Consider the following 16904-nt stretch of genomic DNA (forward strand, 5'->3'; position numbering starts at 1 on the left):
GATATTAACAGAAATTGCCAAAGTTCAAGGTCATGTCCTCATTTACTGTCACGATCGAGAGGTTATCTTGGGCTGCGTAATGTGGAAAATACTGATCTTTATCGCTTCTCGGCCTTTTGGCTAAGATCATGTGTAGTATCTGTTCTTTTCAGTGTGATATCTGAAACGCTGTTCATTGAACAGCCAGTTTATCAAACTGATTTTTGAACTTGGGCTGTGGAATAGGGGCTTGCCTCGTCCCGGCCACGGGTTGGCCCGGTATAGCAGTACATCCGGGATTCGGCCCACTCCCTTCGGGGGACATAAAAAAAGATAAAAACACGGACTGACTTAATTTTTGTTGAATTACTTTATCTCTCGGCTATTTCTTCCTCTCCGAAACATTTCGACAAAAAAAAGGCCATTTTACAAAAATGGACATTATATACCGTATGTTTCTGAGCAATAACGGCATGCAAGAATGCCAATAAAAAGTGGCAGGGAAAAGAGAGAGACAAAGACACGACACCCACTTCTTGTCTGGCGTCATCGCATTTTATTTTGACGGGTTTTCACATGACGATCTCCCCCCCCCCCCTCCTCCAATTCTCCTTCTGTCCGTCCCCCCCCCCCGTGGACCTTTGACCTCGCTCTCTTGACCCCGTTTACCGCCAGCCAGAGGGCGCTGTCGCCCCAACCGCACGCTCGCGCAGCTTCTACCGCGTCCGCGCAGGCGTTATACCTGCTCTGCCGGCTTGTCGTCCGCATCATTTGCACTAGCGATTGAACAGAGCAAGAACATCATGTCTGGACGAGGCAAGGGAGGCAAAGGACTGGGCAAGGGGGGTGCCAAACGCCACCGGAAGGTCCTCCGTGACAACATCCAGGGCATCACCAAGCCGGCCATTCGTCGCCTTGCCCGCCGGGGAGGAGTGAAGCGCATCTCCGGTCTCATTTACGAGGAAACGCGTGGAGTCCTGAAAGTCTTCCTGGAGAACGTCATCCGCGATGCGGTCACCTACTGCGAACACGCCAAGAGGAAGACTGTCACTGCCATGGACGTGGTGTACGCGCTCAAGAGGCAAGGGCGGACGCTGTACGGCTTTGGGGGCTAGACCGCCGAATTCCCATTTCAAAACCAACGGCTCTCTTCAGAGCCACGACAGTTTTCCAAAAGAGATTTATTCCCACGCATAGCTGCTGTATGATTACCCTGTTCGTAATTAATAGCTATAATTGCCATCCTTCCTTAAGCTCGATCAATGACCCCGATCGTTTTCCCGTGGATTCTTTTTGTATGTTTCCCTCTCCGTTCCTTGTCGTTGCGGTTCATTTCGTCCCTCTCCGCGTTTTCCGTTTAATACGGTACGTAGCCGTCTTGTCGTAATGTGTTCGTGATACCCAAGTGACTTCCACAGCCCTGCTGTTTCACTGATGCGCGTCCGTGTGTACTGTCGTTGAGCCTGACGGTGGAAAGCGTTGAGTACTGGATGGAACGCGTGACGGGCGGAAGGGTGTTGCCGCGATGTAGGCGGAGTTGTGCTCAGCGTGAAAGTGCCGTGTGTGGTTGGTTGGGCGGTGGTGGTGCTGGGGGTGGTTTTTTTCTTCTCTTGACACAGAGCTGTCGGTGCACTTTGCCCTCTTGTCGCGGTCCCCCCCCCCCCCCAAATTAACCTCAGTGTACATGTGACCAGTCAAGCGCTGCGCCCGCCCTTGGAGTCATCCAATCGGAAAGCGGTCCATTGTCAGGCCTTCGGCCCGGGATGCCGTTGCCGGGCTTAAGAGACGCTGGGTTGCCGTGCCCTGCACTCACTTGTGTCAAGCTCCGAGCACCCGACGCACCTCATCATGGCTCGCACCAAGCAGACGGCAAGAAAGAGCACGGGCGGGAAAGCCCCCAGGAAGCAGTTGGCCACCAAGGCGGCCCGCAAGAGCGCTCCGGCTACTGGCGGCGTCAAGAAACCTCACCGGTACAGGCCGGGAACCGTTGCCCTCCGTGAGATCCGTCGCTACCAGAAGAGCACCGAACTGCTGATCCGAAAGCTCCCCTTCCAGAGACTTGTGCGAGAAATTGCACAGGATTTCAAGACCGAGCTGCGATTCCAAAGTTCTGCCGTCATGGCTTTGCAGGAGGCTAGCGAGGCTTACCTGGTGGGCCTGTTCGAGGACACCAACCTGTGCGCCATCCACGCAAAGAGGGTCACCATCATGCCCAAGGACATCCAGTTGGCCCGCCGAATTCGCGGTGAACGGGCCTGAGTGTTGGCGCGCCACGACCACCAAACCTAACGGCTCTTATCAGAGCCACCACTACTTCAAAAAGAGAATGATTCTGCTCGAGTTGTCTGCGGGGAAAGGTGCTGGGCGGGAGGAAATTAAACACAACCGAGTAACGGCCACAGTTGAGTCAATAATATAACAAATTGAAAGGGCTCTCCGATTGCGATTTCACACGGGGCGTGATTGGTCTGCTTTTCCTTCCCTCTCCTTTAAGTTTTGTGTAGTTATTCGTATTTGGGTATGAATGAGCGTACAGTATCAGACGACCCCTCCCCGACAGCTTCACCCCGGCCCTCGCTTTGAAAGCCACCTTCTTTCGCCTTTGTGGAGTCCGATCGACTTCCTGACTGGTACTCTTGTCAATTTAGTTAGCGACGCGAAAGGCTGCGTTGTGCTTTGGCAGACGAATTCCGCGTTAGCCGCTTGAGAGGATGGCGGAGAAAATAACCAAATATTCAAATAGAACAGATAACTCGGTTGCACGGAACGGTTATTGACCGAACGAACGACCGACCGCTTTCAGCGTTTCCCTTGCCGTAAGTTTCAGCTTGCCCTTGCAAGCCATGCGCGTCTTCACGCCTGGGTGGCCGGGGGGCGCTCTTTTCAACTGGCGGGAAGGTGGACAATGCGCCCGTGTTCAGAATCCACGCCGCCCGTGATAAAAGCCGGCGTAGCCGTGACGCTTTTTCATTCGATCCCTCGATCTCTCACACTTCAAGCGCTCCAGCATGGCTCCTAAAGTTAGCGGGAAAGGTCAGAAGAAGGCCGGAAACACCAAGACCCCGACTCGCACAGACAAGAAGAGGCACCGGCGTCGCAAGGAGAGCTACGGCATCTACATTTATAAAGTCATGAAACAGGTGCACCCCGACACGGGCATCTCCAGCAAGGCCATGAGCATCATGAACAGCTTTGTCAATGACGTCTTCGAGCGCATCGCAACCGAGGCCTCTCGCCTTGCACACTACAACAAGAAGTCGACCATCACCAGCCGCGAGGTGCAGACAGCAGTTCGCCTGCTCCTGCCGGGAGAGCTTGCCAAGCATGCAGTCAGCGAGGGCACCAAGGCCGTCACCAAGTACACGACTTCCAAGTAGCCCGCCGCTACCAACCAAACGGCTCTTTTCAGAGCCAAAACAACTCCACGAAAGAGATGCTTTGCTTTTCTGCGTTCTTGGTCTCCTTTTGTCTAATACAGGTGCCTCGTAATTAAAAAGGTATTTTTCCGAATATCGCGCACACTGCAAGCAAATAGATATTGCCTCTTGACGGTGCTTGTATGGGGGGGGGGGGGTTGAGGTGAAAACTTTTCCTGATCTTTTTCGCACTCGCTCTGACCTTAATATTTGACGGTTGTTCAGATTGTCCAAGAGGGTGCCTCGTGTAAACGTCCAGACACCGTGAAACGGGCATTCCCCTTGCGAGGGACCTGTCGCAAAATATACAAACTGTATTTCTGACGGCTTCACCCCCCCCCCCCCCCCCCGGGGTGTGGTAACTCATGTGGACCCGGTTTTCTTTTCTCTCTGTTCTTTCTTTCTTTTGGCTTTGTTACATTTTGGTTCCCGTTCATGGACTTGATTTTGTGTTTATCCCGGCCTGTGGGCTCCGGCTCATCCAACCGTGCGATGGACCCGCTGCGTGACGTGATTGGCTAGTTGGTACGCTTCGGCCAATCCACTGGACTGCTATAACTTGTGTCGCGGGCCCCAGAGCAACCATTCCAGCGCAACTGCGACCCGGTGAACAGATCTGCACACTGATTTCTCTCAAGATGTCTGGACGAGGAAAGAGCGGCAAATCCAGAAGCAAGGCCAAGAGCAGGTCATCGCGGGCTGGCCTTCAGTTTCCCGTTGGCCGCGTTCACCGATTCCTGCGCAAGGGAAACTACGCCGAACGTGTTGGCGCCGGTGCCCCTGTCTACCTGGCTGCAGTGATGGAGTACCTTACCGCTGAGATCTTGGAGCTAGCCGGTAATGCTGCCCGCGACAACAAGAAGACAAGAATCAACCCACGTCACCTGCAACTTGCCATACGCAACGACGAGGAGCTCAACAAGCTGATGAGCGGGGTAACCATCGCGCAAGGAGGTGTGCTCCCCAATATTCAGTCGGTCCTCTTGCCCAAGAAGACCGCCAAAGTCTCCAACTGAAAGGACGGGCCCCTTGCCCCGCGAACCCAAAGGCTCTTTTCAGGGCCGCCACTATTTCAAAGAAGAGATAGGTCGATGGCTGTTTAATTGAAAGCCCCCTTTGTGCCATGCTACTTCGGATGTTGTGTTATTTTCTAGGTTTATCTTTCTAGTTACTTCTCGGAACTGTATTAATATTCGTTCTTGATCGCTTCCATCTTTTCGTTTCATTCCAATATTGAACGATACGCCGCAGTTCGGCCTTGCCGAAGTCCCACCTGCTTGTTCCTCCTTCAAACGTCGGCCCCGCCTTCGAACCGACCCCGCTGGACGAGGCCCGGTTGGTGTCTCTTTGCGACTCCAAATTGCAGCCTGCCTTTCTCTTTACTCCTGCCGTGCCGGCCGTTGCGGTGCTGTATAATGACATGTTTGTGTTTCGAACCTGAATCCAGGCAACGCGCGTCAAATATGCAACGCGTATAACTTACGCAACAGACGTGCATTCTTTTCATTGTTCTAAGGGCCGTTCATCTCATCAAATATTCAGCACGCAGTGTGTGCTTGCAAACTTTCCAAGTTTACAAATGATGTGTTGGTTCATCATTGTGTATTGACATGTTCAGCTTTTTATTATGCGCCGTCGGGTGCGCGCTTCTACGTAGCGCAAAAGGCAAGTGCGTGCCTCATGGATGATTTTCAATAATTTTGGAACTGCATCGTTTGGCTCTTACTGCCGACAGTAAACCATCCTTTCACACGTACATTCAACACGTGATCCCGTGAAGCACACCCTCACGGCCTTTCAAGTTTAAAACCCGATAGGTTCTTCTCACAAGTCCTGAATGTGAAATACGGGTATATCACGGGTTCTGCCGTTAAAAGTAAAGAGTGTAAGCAATGGCACACTGTCACTGTCACGAGGTCTTGGAAGCGTGCTATATCGCCACGCCCACAACGTGGGATCACTTCCGGCGCGGTGTCGAGTGTAGACACAGTGCAATTGCAATTGTGAAGGGCGCCATCTTGTGGCTTGCATATAGTGCGGCGCAGGTACTTGCGCAGAGTCGACCGTGGGAACATGTCTCACTGAAAGATTGTTCATGATATTAACAGAAATTGCCAAAGTTCAAGGTCATGTCCTCATTTACTGTCACGATCGAGAGGTTATCTTGGGCTGCGTAATGTGGAAAATACTGATCTTTATCGCTTCTCGGCCTTTTGGCTAAGATCATGTGTAGTATCTGTTCTTTTCAGTGTGATATCTGAAACGCTGTTCATTGAACAGCCAGTTTATCAAACTGATTTTTGAACTTGGGCTGTGGAATAGGGGCTTGCCTCGTCCCGGCCACGGGTTGGCCCGGTATAGCAGTACATCCGGGATTCGGCCCACTCCCTTCGGGGGACATAAAAAAAGATAAAAACACGGACTGACTTAATTTTTGTTGAATTACTTTATCTCTCGGCTATTTCTTCCTCTCCGAAACATTTCGACAAAAAAAAGGCCATTTTACAAAAATGGACATTATATACCGTATGTTTCTGAGCAATAACGGCATGCAAGAATGCCAATAAAAAGTGGCAGGGAAAAGAGAGAGACAAAGACACGACACCCACTTCTTGTCTGGCGTCATCGCATTTTATTTTGACGGGTTTTCACATGACGATCTCCCCCCCCCCCCTCCTCCAATTCTCCTTCTGTCCGTCCCCCCCCCCGTGGACCTTTGACCTCGCTCTCTTGACCCCGTTTACCGCCAGCCAGAGGGCGCTGTCGCCCCAACCGCACGCTCGCGCAGCTTCTACCGCGTCCGCGCAGGCGTTATACCTGCTCTGCCGGCTTGTCGTCCGCATCATTTGCACTAGCGATTGAACAGAGCAAGAACATCATGTCTGGACGAGGCAAGGGAGGCAAAGGACTGGGCAAGGGGGGTGCCAAACGCCACCGGAAGGTCCTCCGTGACAACATCCAGGGCATCACCAAGCCGGCCATTCGTCGCCTTGCCCGCCGGGGAGGAGTGAAGCGCATCTCCGGTCTCATTTACGAGGAAACGCGTGGAGTCCTGAAAGTCTTCCTGGAGAACGTCATCCGCGATGCGGTCACCTACTGCGAACACGCCAAGAGGAAGACTGTCACTGCCATGGACGTGGTGTACGCGCTCAAGAGGCAAGGGCGGACGCTGTACGGCTTTGGGGGCTAGACCGCCGAATTCCCATTTCAAAACCAACGGCTCTCTTCAGAGCCACGACAGTTTTCCAAAAGAGATTTATTCCCACGCATAGCTGCTGTATGATTACCCTGTTCGTAATTAATAGCTATAATTGCCATCCTTCCTTAAGCTCGATCAATGACCCCGATCGTTTTCCCGTGGATTCTTTTTGTATGTTTCCCTCTCCGTTCCTTGTCGTTGCGGTTCATTTCGTCCCTCTCCGCGTTTTCCGTTTAATACGGTACGTAGCCGTCTTGTCGTAATGTGTTCGTGATACCCAAGTGACTTCCACAGCCCTGCTGTTTCACTGATGCGCGTCCGTGTGTACTGTCGTTGAGCCTGACGGTGGAAAGCGTTGAGTACTGGATGGAACGCGTGACGGGCGGAAGGGTGTTGCCGCGATGTAGGCGGAGTTGTGCTCAGCGTGAAAGTGCCGTGTGTGGTTGGTTGGGCGGTGGTGGTGCTGGGGGTGGTTTTTTTCTTCTCTTGACACAGAGCTGTCGGTGCACTTTGCCCTCTTGTCGCGGTCCCCCCCCCCCCCCAAATTAACCTCAGTGTACATGTGACCAGTCAAGCGCTGCGCCCGCCCTTGGAGTCATCCAATCGGAAAGCGGTCCATTGTCAGGCCTTCGGCCCGGGATGCCGTTGCCGGGCTTAAGAGACGCTGGGTTGCCGTGCCCTGCACTCACTTGTGTCAAGCTCCGAGCACCCGACGCACCTCATCATGGCTCGCACCAAGCAGACGGCAAGAAAGAGCACGGGCGGGAAAGCCCCCAGGAAGCAGTTGGCCACCAAGGCGGCCCGCAAGAGCGCTCCGGCTACTGGCGGCGTCAAGAAACCTCACCGGTACAGGCCGGGAACCGTTGCCCTCCGTGAGATCCGTCGCTACCAGAAGAGCACCGAACTGCTGATCCGAAAGCTCCCCTTCCAGAGACTTGTGCGAGAAATTGCACAGGATTTCAAGACCGAGCTGCGATTCCAAAGTTCTGCCGTCATGGCTTTGCAGGAGGCTAGCGAGGCTTACCTGGTGGGCCTGTTCGAGGACACCAACCTGTGCGCCATCCACGCAAAGAGGGTCACCATCATGCCCAAGGACATCCAGTTGGCCCGCCGAATTCGCGGTGAACGGGCCTGAGTGTTGGCGCGCCACGACCACCAAACCTAACGGCTCTTATCAGAGCCACCACTACTTCAAAAAGAGAATGATTCTGCTCGAGTTGTCTGCGGGGAAAGGTGCTGGGCGGGAGGAAATTAAACACAACCGAGTAACGGCCACAGTTGAGTCAATAATATAACAAATTGAAAGGGCTCTCCGATTGCGATTTCACACGGGGCGTGATTGGTCTGCTTTTCCTTCCCTCTCCTTTAAGTTTTGTGTAGTTATTCGTATTTGGGTATGAATGAGCGTACAGTATCAGACGACCCCTCCCCGACAGCTTCACCCCGGCCCTCGCTTTGAAAGCCACCTTCTTTCGCCTTTGTGGAGTCCGATCGACTTCCTGACTGGTACTCTTGTCAATTTAGTTAGCGACGCGAAAGGCTGCGTTGTGCTTTGGCAGACGAATTCCGCGTTAGCCGCTTGAGAGGATGGCGGAGAAAATAACCAAATATTCAAATAGAACAGATAACTCGGTTGCACGGAACGGTTATTGACCGAACGAACGACCGACCGCTTTCAGCGTTTCCCTTGCCGTAAGTTTCAGCTTGCCCTTGCAAGCCATGCGCGTCTTCACGCCTGGGTGGCCGGGGGGCGCTCTTTTCAACTGGCGGGAAGGTGGACAATGCGCCCGTGTTCAGAATCCACGCCGCCCGTGATAAAAGCCGGCGTAGCCGTGACGCTTTTTCATTCGATCCCTCGATCTCTCACACTTCAAGCGCTCCAGCATGGCTCCTAAAGTTAGCGGGAAAGGTCAGAAGAAGGCCGGAAACACCAAGACCCCGACTCGCACAGACAAGAAGAGGCACCGGCGTCGCAAGGAGAGCTACGGCATCTACATTTATAAAGTCATGAAACAGGTGCACCCCGACACGGGCATCTCCAGCAAGGCCATGAGCATCATGAACAGCTTTGTCAATGACGTCTTCGAGCGCATCGCAACCGAGGCCTCTCGCCTTGCACACTACAACAAGAAGTCGACCATCACCAGCCGCGAGGTGCAGACAGCAGTTCGCCTGCTCCTGCCGGGAGAGCTTGCCAAGCATGCAGTCAGCGAGGGCACCAAGGCCGTCACCAAGTACACGACTTCCAAGTAGCCCGCCGCTACCAACCAAACGGCTCTTTTCAGAGCCAAAACAACTCCACGAAAGAGATGCTTTGCTTTTCTGCGTTCTTGGTCTCCTTTTGTCTAATACAGGTGCCTCGTAATTAAAAAGGTATTTTTCCGAATATCGCGCACACTGCAAGCAAATAGATATTGCCTCTTGACGGTGCTTGTATGGGGGGGGGGGGGTTGAGGTGAAAACTTTTCCTGATCTTTTTCGCACTCGCTCTGACCTTAATATTTGACGGTTGTTCAGATTGTCCAAGAGGGTGCCTCGTGTAAACGTCCAGACACCGTGAAACGGGCATTCCCCTTGCGAGGGACCTGTCGCAAAATATACAAACTGTATTTCTGACGGCTTCCCCCCCCCCCCCCCCCCCCCCCGGGGTGTGGTAACTCATGTGGACCCGGTTTTCTTTTCTCTCTGTTCTTTCTTTCTTTTGGCTTTGTTACATTTTGGTTCCCGTTCATGGACTTGATTTTGTGTTTATCCCGGCCTGTGGGCTCCGGCTCATCCAACCGTGCGATGGACCCGCTGCGTGACGTGATTGGCTAGTTGGTACGCTTCGGCCAATCCACTGGACTGCTATAACTTGTGTCGCGGGCCCCAGAGCAACCATTCCAGCGCAACTGCGACCCGGTGAACAGATCTGCACACTGATTTCTCTCAAGATGTCTGGACGAGGAAAGAGCGGCAAATCCAGAAGCAAGGCCAAGAGCAGGTCATCGCGGGCTGGCCTTCAGTTTCCCGTTGGCCGCGTTCACCGATTCCTGCGCAAGGGAAACTACGCCGAACGTGTTGGCGCCGGTGCCCCTGTCTACCTGGCTGCAGTGATGGAGTACCTTACCGCTGAGATCTTGGAGCTAGCCGGTAATGCTGCCCGCGACAACAAGAAGACAAGAATCAACCCACGTCACCTGCAACTTGCCATACGCAACGACGAGGAGCTCAACAAGCTGATGAGCGGGGTAACCATCGCGCAAGGAGGTGTGCTCCCCAATATTCAGTCGGTCCTCTTGCCCAAGAAGACCGCCAAAGTCTCCAACTGAAAGGACGGGCCCCTTGCCCCGCGAACCCAAAGGCTCTTTTCAGGGCCGCCACTATTTCAAAGAAGAGATAGGTTGATGGCTGTTTAATTGAAAGCCCCCTTTGTGCCATGCTACTTCGGATGTTGTGTTATTTTCTAGGTTTATCTTTCTAGTTACTTCTCGGAACTGTATTAATATTCGTTCTTGATCGCTTCCATCTTTTCGTTCATTCCAATATTGAACGATACGCCGCAGTTCGGCCTGCCGAAGTCCACCTGCTTGTTCCTCCTTCAAACGTCGGCCCCGCCTTCGAACCGACCCCCGCTGGACGAGGCCCGGTTGGTGTCTCTTTGCGACTCCAAATTGCAGCCTGCCCTTCTCTCTACTCCAGCCGTGCCGGCCGTTGCGGTGCTGTATAATGACATGTTTGTGTTTCGAACCTGAATCCAGGCAACGCGCGTCAAATATGCAACGCGTATAACTTACGCAACAGACGTGCATTCTTTTCATTGTTCTAAGGGCCGTTCATCTCATCAAATATTCAGCACGCAGTGTGTGCTTGCAAACTTTCCAAGTTTACAAATGATGTGTTGGTTCATCATTGTGTATTGACATGTTCAGCTTTTTATTATGCGCCGTCGGGTGCGCGCTTCTACGTAGCGCAAAAGGCAAGTGCGTGCCTCATGGATGATTTTCAATAATTTTGGAACTGCATCGTTTGGCTCTTACTGCCGACAGTAAACCATCCTTTCACACGTACATTCAACACGTGATCCCGTGAAGCACACCCTCACGGCCTTTCAAGTTTAAAACCCGATAGGTTCTTCTCACAAGTCCTGAATGTGAAATACGGGTATATCACGGGTTCTGCCGTTAAAAGTAAAGAGTGTAAGCAATGGCACACTGTCACTGTCACGAGGTCTTGGAAGCGTGCTATATCGCCACGCCCACAACGACGTGGGATCACTTCCGGCGCGGTGTCGAGTGTAGACACAGTGCAATTGCAATTGTGAAGGGCGCCATCTTGTGGCTTGCATATAGTGCGGCGCAGGTACTTGCGCAGAGTCGACCGTGGGAACATGTCTCACTGAAAGATTGTTCATGATATTAACAGAAATTGCCAAAGTTCAAGGTCATGTCCTCATTTACTGTCACGATCGAGAGGTTATCTTGGGCTGCGTAATGTGGAAAATACTGATCTTTATCGCTTCTCGGCCTTTTGGCTAAGATCATGTGTAGTATCTGTTCTTTTCAGTGTGATATCTGAAACGCTGTTCATTGAACAGCCAGTTTATCAAACTGATTTTTGAACTTGGGCTGTGGAATAGGGGCTTGCCTCGTCCCGGCCACGGGTTGGCCCGGTATAGCAGTACATCCGGGATTCGGCCCACTCCCTTCGGGGGACATAAAAAAAGATAAAAACACGGACTGACTTAATTTTTGTTGAATTACTTTATCTCTCGGCTATTTCTTCCTCTCCGAAACATTTCGACAAAAAAAAGGCCATTTTACAAAAATGGACATTATATACCGTATGTTTCTGAGCAATAACGGCATGCAAGAATGCCAATAAAAAGTGGCAGGGAAAAGAGAGAGACAAAGACACGACACCCACTTCTTGTCTGGCGTCATCGCATTTTATTTTGACGGGTTTTCACATGACGATCTCCCCCCCCCCCCCTCCTCCAATTCTCCTTCTGTCCGTCCCCCCCCCCCGTGGACCTTTGACCTCGCTCTCTTGACCCCGTTTACCGCCAGCCAGAGGGCGCTGTCGCCCCAACCGCACGCTCGCGCAGCTTCTACCGCGTCCGCGCAGGCGTTATACCTGCTCTGCCGGCTTGTCGTCCGCATCATTTGCACTAGCGATTGAACAGAGCAAGAACATCATGTCTGGACGAGGCAAGGGAGGCAAAGGACTGGGCAAGGGGGGTGCCAAACGCCACCGGAAGGTCCTCCGTGACAACATCCAGGGCATCACCAAGCCGGCCATTCGTCGCCTTGCCCGCCGGGGAGGAGTGAAGCGCATCTCCGGTCTCATTTACGAGGAAACGCGTGGAGTCCTGAAAGTCTTCCTGGAGAACGTCATCCGCGATGCGGTCACCTACTGCGAACACGCCAAGAGGAAGACTGTCACTGCCATGGACGTGGTGTACGCGCTCAAGAGGCAAGGGCGGACGCTGTACGGCTTTGGGGGCTAGACCGCCGAATTCCCATTTCAAAACCAACGGCTCTCTTCAGAGCCACGACAGTTTTCCAAAAGAGATTTATTCCCACGCATAGCTGCTGTATGATTACCCTGTTCGTAATTAATAGCTATAATTGCCATCCTTCCTTAAGCTCGATCAATGACCCCGATCGTTTTCCCGTGGATTCTTTTTGTATGTTTCCCTCTCCGTTCCTTGTCGTTGCGGTTCATTTCGTCCCTCTCCGCGTTTTCCGTTTAATACGGTACGTAGCCGTCTTGTCGTAATGTGTTCGTGATACCCAAGTGACTTCCACAGCCCTGCTGTTTCACTGATGCGCGTCCGTGTGTACTGTCGTTGAGCCTGACGGTGGAAAGCGTTGAGTACTGGATGGAACGCGTGACGGGCGGAAGGGTGTTGCCGCGATGTAGGCGGAGTTGTGCTCAGCGTGAAAGTGCCGTGTGTGGTTGGTTGGGCGGTGGTGGTGCTGGGGGTGGTTTTTTTCTTCTCTTGACACAGAGCTGTCGGTGCACTTTGCCCTCTTGTCGCGGTCCCCCCCCCCCCCAAATTAACCTCAGTGTACATGTGACCAGTCAAGCGCTGCGCCCGCCCTTGGAGTCATCCAATCGGAAAGCGGTCCATTGTCAGGCCTTCGGCCCGGGATGCCGTTGCCGGGCTTAAGAGACGCTGGGTTGCCGTGCCCTGCACTCACTTGTGTCAAGCTCCGAGCACCCGACGCACCTCATCATGGCTCGCACCAAGCAGACGGCAAGAAAGAGCACGGGCGGGAAAGCCCCCAGGAAGCAGTTGGCCACCAAGGCGGCCCGCAAGAGCGCTCCGGCTACTGGCGGCGTCAAGAAACCTCACCGGTACAGGCCGGGAACCGTTGCCCTCCGTGAGATCCGTCGCTACCAGAAGAGCACCGAACTGCTGATCCGAAAGCTCCCCTTCCAGAGACTTGTGCGAGAAATTGCACAGGATTTCAAGACCGAGCTGCGATTCCAAAGTTCTGCCGTCATGGCTTTGCAGGAGGCTAGCGAGGCTTACCTGGTGGGCCTGTTCGAGGACACCAACCTGTGCGCCATCCACGCAAAGAGGGTCACCATCATGCCCAAGGACATCCAGTTGGCCCGCCGAATTCGCGGTGAACGGGCCTGAGTGTTGGCGCGCCACGACCACCAAACCTAACGGCTCTTATCAGAGCCACCACTACTTCAAAAAGAGAATGATTCTGCTCGAGTTGTCTGCGGGGAAAGGTGCTGGGCGGGAGGAAATTAAACACAACCGAGTAACGGCCACAGTTGAGTCAATAATATAACAAATTGAAAGGGCTCTCCGATTGCGATTTCACACGGGGCGTGATTGGTCTGCTTTTCCTTCCCTCTCCTTTAAGTTTTGTGTAGTTATTCGTATTTGGGTATGAATGAGCGTACAGTATCAGACGACCCCTCCCCGACAGCTTCACCCCGGCCCTCGCTTTGAAAGCCACCTTCTTTCGCCTTTGTGGAGTCCGATCGACTTCCTGACTGGTACTCTTGTCAATTTAGTTAGCGACGCGAAAGGCTGCGTTGTGCTTTGGCAGACGAATTCCGCGTTAGCCGCTTGAGAGGATGGCGGAGAAAATAACCAAATATTCAAATAGAACAGATAACTCGGTTGCACGGAACGGTTATTGACCGAACGAACGACCGACCGCTTTCAGCGTTTCCCTTGCCGTAAGTTTCAGCTTGCCCTTGCAAGCCATGCGCGTCTTCACGCCTGGGTGGCCGGGGGGCGCTCTTTTCAACTGGCGGGAAGGTGGACAATGCGCCCGTGTTCAGAATCCACGCCGCCCGTGATAAAAGCCGGCGTAGCCGTGACGCTTTTTCATTCGATCCCTCGATCTCTCACACTTCAAGCGCTCCAGCATGGCTCCTAAAGTTAGCGGGAAAGGTCAGAAGAAGGCCGGAAACACCAAGACCCCGACTCGCACAGACAAGAAGAGGCACCGGCGTCGCAAGGAGAGCTACGGCATCTACATTTATAAAGTCATGAAACAGGTGCACCCCGACACGGGCATCTCCAGCAAGGCCATGAGCATCATGAACAGCTTTGTCAATGACGTCTTCGAGCGCATCGCAACCGAGGCCTCTCGCCTTGCACACTACAACAAGAAGTCGACCATCACCAGCCGCGAGGTGCAGACAGCAGTTCGCCTGCTCCTGCCGGGAGAGCTTGCCAAGCATGCAGTCAGCGAGGGCACCAAGGCCGTCACCAAGTACACGACTTCCAAGTAGCCCGCCGCTACCAACCAAACGGCTCTTTTCAGAGCCAAAACAACTCCACGAAAGAGATGCTTTGCTTTTCTGCGTTCTTGGTCTCCTTTTGTCTAATACAGGTGCCTCGTAATTAAAAAGGTATTTTTCCGAATATCGCGCACACTGCAAGCAAATAGATATTGCCTCTTGACGGTTGCTTGTATGGGGGGGGGGGGGTTGAGGTGAAAACTTTTCCTGATCTTTTTCGCACTCGCTCTGACCTTAATATTTGACGGTTGTTCAGATTGTCCAAGAGGGTGCCTCGTGTAAAACGTCCAGACACCGTGAAACGGGCATTCCCCTTGCGAGGGACCTGTCGCAAAATATACAAACTGTATTTCTGACGGCTTTAGCCTCCCCTCCCCCCTCCCCCCCCGGGGTGTGGTAACTCATGTGGACCCGGTTTTCTTTTCTCTCTGTTCTTTCTTTCTTTTGGCTTTGTTACATTTTGGTTCCCGTTCATGGACTTGATTTTGTGTTTATCCCGGCCTGTGGGCTCCGGCTCATCCAACCGTGCGATGGACCCGCTGCGTGACGTGATTGGCTAGTTGGTACGCTTCGGCCAATCCACTGGACTGCTATAACTTGTGTCGCGGGCCCCAGAGCAACCATTCCAGCGCAACTGCGACCCGGTGAACAGATCTGCACACTGATTTCTCTCAAGATGTCTGGACGAGGAAAGAGCGGCAAATCCAGAAGCAAGGCCAAGAGCAGGTCATCGCGGGCTGGCCTTCAGTTTCCCGTTGGCCGCGTTCACCGATTCCTGCGCAAGGGAAACTACGCCGAACGTGTTGGCGCCGGTGCCCCTGTCTACCTGGCTGCAGTGATGGAGTACCTTACCGCTGAGATCTTGGAGCTAGCCGGTAATGCTGCCCGCGACAACAAGAAGACAAGAATCAACCCACGTCACCTGCAACTTGCCATACGCAACGACGAGGAGCTCAACAAGCTGATGAGCGGGGTAACCATCGCGCAAGGAGGTGTGCTCCCCAATATTCAGTCGGTCCTCTTGCCCAAGAAGACCGCCAAAGTCTCCAACTGAAAGGACGGGCCCCTTGCCCCCGCGAACCCAAAGGCTCTTTTCAGGGCCGCCACTATTTCAAAGAAGAGATAGGTCGATGGCTGTTTAATTGAAAGCCCCCTTTGTGCCATGCTACTTCGGATGTTGTGTTATTTTCTAGGTTTATCTTTCTAGTTACTTCTCGGAACTGTATTAATATTCGTTCTTGATCGCTTCCATCTTTTCGTTTCATTCCAATATTGAACGATACGCCGCAGTTCGGCCTTGCCGAAGTCCCACCTGCTTGTTCCTCCTTCAAACGTCGGCCCCGCCTTCGAACCGACCCCGCTGGACGAGGCCCGGTTGGTGTCTCTTTGCGACTCCAAATTGCAGCCTGCCTTTCTCTTTACTCCTGCCGTGCCGGCCGTTGCGGTGCTGTATAATGACATGTTTGTGTTTCGAACCTGAATCCAGGCAACGCGCGTCAAATATGCAACGCGTATAACTTACGCAACAGACGTGCATTCTTTTCATTGTTCTAAGGGCCGTTCATCTCATCAAATATTCAGCACGCAGTGTGTGCTTGCAAACTTTCCAAGTTTACAAATGATGTGTTGGTTCATCATTGTGTATTGACATGTTCAGCTTTTTATTATGCGCCGTCGGGTGCGCGCTTCTACGTAGCGCAAAAGGCAAGTGCGTGCCTCATGGATGATTTTCAATAATTTTGGAACTGCATCGTTTGGCTCTTACTGCCGACAGTAAACCATCCTTTCACACGTACATTCAACACGTGATCCCGTGAAGCACCCCCTCACGGCCTTTCAAGTTTAAAACCCGATAGGTTCTTCTCACAAGTCCTGAATGTGAAATACGGGTATATCACGGGTTCTGCCGTTAAAAGTAAAGAGTGTAAGCAATGGCACACTGTCACTGTCACGAGGTCTTGGAAGCGTGCTATATCGCCACGCCCACAACGTGGGATCACTTCCGGCGCGGTGTCGAGTGTAGACACAGTGCAATTGCAATTGTGAAGGGCGCCATCTTGTGGCTTGCATATAGTGCGGCGCAGGTACTTGCGCAGAGTCGACCGTGGGAACATGTCTCACTGAAAGATTGTTCATGATATTAACAGAAATTGCCAAAGTTCAAGGTCATGTCCTCATTTACTGTCACGATCGAGAGGTTATCTTGGGCTGCGTAATGTGGAAAATACTGATCTTTATCGCTTCTCGGCCTTTTGGCTAAGATCATGTGTAGTATCTGTTCTTTTCAGTGTGATATCTGAAACGCTGTTCATTGAACAGCCAGTTTATCAAACTGATTTTTGAACTTGGGCTGTGGAATAGGGGCTTGCCTCGTCCCGGCCACGGGTTGGCCCGGTATAGCAGTACATCCGGGATTCGGCCCACTCCCTTCGGGGGACATAAAAAAAGATAAAAACACGGACTGACTTAATTTTTGTTGAATTACTTTATCTCTCGGCTATTTCTTCCTCTCCGAAACATTTCGACAAAAAAAAAAGGCCATTTTACAAAAA

General features: G+C 52.6%; 4 non-coding genes across 4 annotated transcripts; all 4 read left to right on the forward strand.

Annotated features, from left to right (window-relative positions):
* Positions 1–100: 100 nt before the first annotated feature.
* Positions 101–293, forward strand: LOC147796160 (U2 spliceosomal RNA). The gene has a single exon (XR_015428351.1). It is a non-coding gene; the product is annotated as a U2 spliceosomal RNA (small nuclear RNA).
* A 5299-nt stretch (positions 294–5592) lies between these two features.
* LOC147796161 (U2 spliceosomal RNA) lies at positions 5593–5785 on the forward strand. Its single transcript, XR_015428352.1, has one exon. It is a non-coding gene; the product is annotated as a U2 spliceosomal RNA (small nuclear RNA).
* Positions 5786–11087: 5302 nt separating this feature from the next.
* On the forward strand, positions 11088–11280 carry LOC147796162 (U2 spliceosomal RNA). The gene has a single exon (XR_015428353.1). It is a non-coding gene; the product is annotated as a U2 spliceosomal RNA (small nuclear RNA).
* Positions 11281–16588: 5308 nt separating this feature from the next.
* Positions 16589–16781, forward strand: LOC147796163 (U2 spliceosomal RNA). The gene has a single exon (XR_015428354.1). It is a non-coding gene; the product is annotated as a U2 spliceosomal RNA (small nuclear RNA).
* Positions 16782–16904: the final 123 nt, after the last annotated feature.

This window comes from Acanthaster planci, linkage group LG18, assembly GCF_054643075.1.
Source record: "Acanthaster planci isolate LZ-2023a linkage group LG18, COTS_SCS, whole genome shotgun sequence".
Classification (NCBI taxonomy): Eukaryota; Metazoa; Echinodermata; class Asteroidea; order Valvatida; family Acanthasteridae; genus Acanthaster; species Acanthaster planci.